General features: G+C 34.8%; 1 long non-coding RNA gene across 1 annotated transcript; it reads left to right on the forward strand.

Moving 5' to 3' along the window:
• The first annotated feature begins 1,322 nt into the window (after positions 1-1,322).
• On the forward strand, positions 1,323-3,892 carry LOC145071433 (uncharacterized). The gene is made up of 3 exons (XR_013690456.1): positions 1,323-1,407; positions 3,278-3,607; positions 3,728-3,892. It is a non-coding gene; the product is annotated as an uncharacterized LOC145071433 (long non-coding RNA).
• Positions 3,893-5,118: the final 1,226 nt, after the last annotated feature.

Consider the following 5,118-nt stretch of genomic DNA (forward strand, 5'->3'; position numbering starts at 1 on the left):
TTAAAGGCTGGCCGATCTTATTCGAGACTAAAATTCAGTCCCTAATATGGTTGCGTCAGTTTAGGTTTGTTAGGAAACACATTAGGGACTGAATTTCAGTCTCAAATAGTTGAGCGCTAACTTTGAATTTTGGGGGAAAGTTATGAGTGACTGAATTTCAGTCCCTGGTAGACTTGGGTCAGTTTTGGTTGTGTAAGGAACTTATTAGGGACTGAAGATCAGTCATTGATACAATTGCACCAATTTATCCTGCGTACATGAAACTTTCTAAAGACTAAATTTCAGTCCCTAATGGACATATACTATTTGAGATTCAAATGAACACTTAAGAATGGTTATATTTTGGTATCTAAGACTGATTGTTTAGTCGTAGATAACATAGACATATACTATTTGAGATTCAAATGAACACTTAAGAATGGTTATATTTTGGTATCTAAGACTGATTATTTAGTCGTAGATACCATATATCAGAGACCGATGAATCTGTCACGAATACTATTTGGAAAGAAACTTATTAGGGATTGAAATCCAGTCTTGGAGACTAACCACTTTTTGGATTTGAATAGAAATCATTAGGGAGTGAATTTTTAGTCTTTGATAACTGTTAGTTAGTCATATATATATCATATATGACTACCACCACCACCATTACCATCACTGCCACTGTCACTACCATCACTCACCACCACAACCATTTCCCTCACCACCGCCGCCTCCCCCACCAACCGCTACTACCACCACCACTACCCCTGCTTTGTTACCGGTCGCCACTACCAGTTGACACTGGCACCACCACCGCCGCCACCATCATTGCCCCCCACCAGCACCTAAGGGTCTTATCCCTAGTTTTAGTTGTCAATTGAAAGTTGTTGGGAGCATAACCGCTACTCTTCTAGACGTGTACTCGTCTATAGGGGATGTGTGTGGGTGGATGGATGGATGTCGGATTCGTGATACCGTAGGGTGAGATAGTGTATCCATGTGAGTTTGTAGGTTGGTAAGGGGTAACTATTTTTTTTCAAATATTCAAATAAAATAAAAATACATTCTACTTATGACCAAAAAACGAAACAAAAAAATAAAAAAATAAAAAATAACTAGTTGAGTATGAAACTATGAAAAAAAAATTTATAACCAAAATCAAAACTACAAATTAAAACAAGTTTAAGAAAATTGAAATAAAAAAATAATTAAAAAAAGGAAAGAATATACTTGCTTATGGATCGTATAACAAACATAATCACTTCCTGGAATTAAGGATTGTAGATTTATTGAACGGTAAATCCCACATTAAACCGTATCAAAGCCTTACGTACGAGAAGGAACATCAATCGAAGGAGATAGACGTGCACAAAATCAAGGGCTACGATAGTTACTCGTGAAACATTCATCGATCTTATCTAGGTAACTAATCTTCTTCTCTATCGATTCGTTTGTTAAACTTTTGTTATTCAATTTTATGTTGATCGTGGATTCCTTCTTCAATCAATATTAGCTTAGATTGTTTTGTTTCCATTAAAAATGCTCCAAATCATATGATATTTTGGATTGTTTTGCATCGATGATAAAAAAAAATAACCAGGAAAAATAACAATTACATGAACAGGGGTAAAATAACAGGGGACAAGAAAGGTTTGAAAAATTTCTTGGCTAAGTAATTACTTCTGAAATAAACGTAATACTAGATTGAAAACAATAAAGTAATCAATCTTAATTCTAAAGTAACGTCAGGATCCACCAGAACATTCATTCCATCTGTTTCAATTTCAATTGCAAAATCACATATATACGCCATCATATATATATATATATATATATATATATATATATATATATATAATACATTTACAGAGTAGAAAAATAGAAAAATATATGTATAATACATCAAATATAAACACATATAAGCCATAATACGTAGACACAAAAATCACATACAAGCAACACCAACTGAAAGTAGGAAAATACTGTAAATCTACAAAGAATTGAGCATGGTATTGAAATATGGGCACTTCTATAGATCAAGGGCATAACTGTCCATTTTTTGACCAAAAGAGAGCCTTCTACTTAAATGTCTGGTTTTTGCTTGTGGATTCCTTCTAAAATCATTATTAGCTTAGATTGTTTTGTCACCATTAAAAATGCTTAAAATCATATGATATTTTGGGTACTATAATTTTAAATTACCTCTGTGGGTACTTACATATATCAGGGGCATAAATGTCCATTTTTTTTAACAAAAGAGATTGTCATGATGTTAGTACATTGTCATGATGAGAAAGAAGCATCATTGTAAAACTTCAATTGTCTGTTTAGATGTTCTAAATAGTTGTCCCATTATTGCCACACATTTTTTATAAACTTCTAATACTTGTCCTAATACTCTCTCTTGAACTCACAAAAAAAATGATATCTACAACAAGAATAAGAACAAAAAGCTTTAATAGTTTTTACTGAAAATACTCAAATTAACAAAAAGATAACAATTGTGTTCTACCTTTCAACGTGCTAATCCCTCACATTAAAGATTCTGCACCTTCGCTACACCAACTAATAACATTTTCAACCTAGATTAACAAATAATAGTAACAGGGCTGCTTTCTGTTTTCACCTTGTGCACCAAAGAAAAAAGATAGAGAAACAGATAGAAGATGGAACAGGTGATAAAAAAGGAACATAATGCTAGATTGAAAAAGAACAGGTGTTAAAAAAGGAACCATGGGAAAAAGAACGGGAAAAAGAACAGGGGACAAGAGAGGCGATAAAAAAACCTGTTGGCTAAGTAATTACTTCTTAATTAAACATAATACTAGATTGAAAACAATAAAGGAATTACTCCGGTTTTTATACTATTAGACATGAAAGATGCCTAATTTGATACCAACACTTTTATCTTTTTCCCCAAAATACCCTTAAGATTAAAAACGCCCCAGAATTATGAATTATGATTCCAACATTGTTAAAAGTTAATTGTTCATAGGTGAAGCCAGAAAAGAAATTTCTAGTGTTTTAAACATAAGTCCACCTTTATTTGTTGTCTGATAACATAGGCGTTGCTTAAATAAAAGGTACTCAATCTATGGGCTCGATTCTCTAACACATACCTCTCATATGCATTTAAGAAAACACCATAAATGCATTTTATGGAGCAACAAATATCCAATTTGTATGATTAAGGGTCGTAAGTAATTTAGTCTTTTCTCTTGAATTTCTCACATTAATGTTGTTTTTTGTCTCTTTCTTCTTCTTCTGTATCTCCCTTTTTGTCTATTTTTAGTTAATAACTTCACACTAAGACACGATGGCCAAGAGTTCGACGACAATCAACAATAAGGTCGATCTGAAGTTCATGAACGGGCCGATGGATTTTGCGGAGATGGATAAAGCATACGTTGATAGCGAAAGTCTTACACCATACCAGTGCAAGTTGTTGCTGCGTCATAACATTGATGTCATGCATGTTGAAAAAAATGTGCTTGAGAACATTTTGGGGACTTTGTTAAACATAGAAAAGAAGACAATACACACTGATAATGCTCGCCAAGATTGTCGTAATAAAGAAGATTGGATTTATTTGGGTGATTATTGGGAGACAGATAAAGCACCGGTAAGTTTGTCACTCTTTATATATATTCACCTTTTACATAATAAAGTCTTATTTATATGTATTAATATGATCATCGAACACCAATTATCCTTGTACTTATGGTAATCTTTATTATTGCAGAAAAGTAAGTTACTGCACTCGAGGAAGTGGTTCGAGAAAACAAAGAAAAAGTCAAAGAAAGTGATGAGAAATGTGAAAATATGACATGAAAGATATATCAGATTAAGAGTAATAGTTATGACCTTTAGTTTAAATTTATAATTTTTTTCAAATATGGTTTACTATCCAGAGATTGCTTAGATATTTTATTTATTGTTTTAACTTGGAAATGATGTCTAGATTACAATACATTTTTTTTGTTTGGTATGGATTTGGGGTAATGTGTGGGTATATGGGGTTGTGTTGGGGTGGGCATGGGTGGATGTGGAGATTTTGGCTAGGGTCTGTTTGATATGGTGTTGGTATTGGTGTAGGTGTGATTTTGGCGTGAGTGGTTTTTGTAGTGGTGTGGGTCACATTTAATAGTTAGGGGTGACTTTTTTGTGTGTGGATTTATGTGTAGGTTAGAGATCCAATGAATTTTCATATGAAGAAAACGGTGTAGGTAAACCGAATTTCCAATTATCTAAAAAGAAAATGAGTGGTTATTTATGTTTTTAAAAAAATTTGGGATCCTCTATCTGTAGTATCTTTATGTAAGTAATTATAAACAACAATAACTCGGTAAATAAGTTATACAATCTCTATTATAGATACTATAATAATAATAATAATAATAATAATAATAATAATAAAACCCAATCATGGAATATGCAACAACCTACAATCTGCTATCAAGACATTGGTTAATATTACGTGAACCAATATAATTTAAACAATAGATAAAATAGTTAGTTACTCGTAATATTATTCTAATTCCCTCGAATTTACGTGTTTGGTTGGACTTAAAAGGAGTAAAGATATTCTTAAATGAAATAAACTTTCCGACGCATGGAGGAAAGTGGATTCCTTCCAAAGTTGGAAAGAAAACATTCCTTGTCAGCAAGGAAAGTGACAGACTAAAAAAATACTCATTTACTTATCAGAAAACCCACAACCAACACAATCACCCATCACCGCCTTCGCCACCGCCACTATTACAATTGTGATCACCGCCACCACCAACACCACTACCATCGCCGTTGCCACCGACCACCCACCGCTACCACAATCACCATCACCAACAACAACCACAAACATTACCTGCCACCACCACCACTACCACCGCCACAACCACAAACACCGCAACCGCCGCCGCCACCACCACCACTGCTACAACCACCACCACTGTCGCCACTACCACCGCCACCGCTACCATCAACACCACTACCGTACCGCCATGGACCACCTACCAGCACTATCGCCACAACCACCAACACCACAACTGCCGCCGCCACCACCACCACTGCCACGACAACCACTACCACCGCCACCGCCACCATCACCACCACTACCGCTGCCGCCACTGACAC

Source organism: Lactuca serriola, chromosome 8 (genome assembly GCF_051521515.1).
Source record: "Lactuca serriola cultivar US96UC23 chromosome 8, Lser_US96UC23_V15, whole genome shotgun sequence".
NCBI lineage: Eukaryota > Viridiplantae > Streptophyta > Magnoliopsida > Asterales > Asteraceae > Lactuca > Lactuca serriola.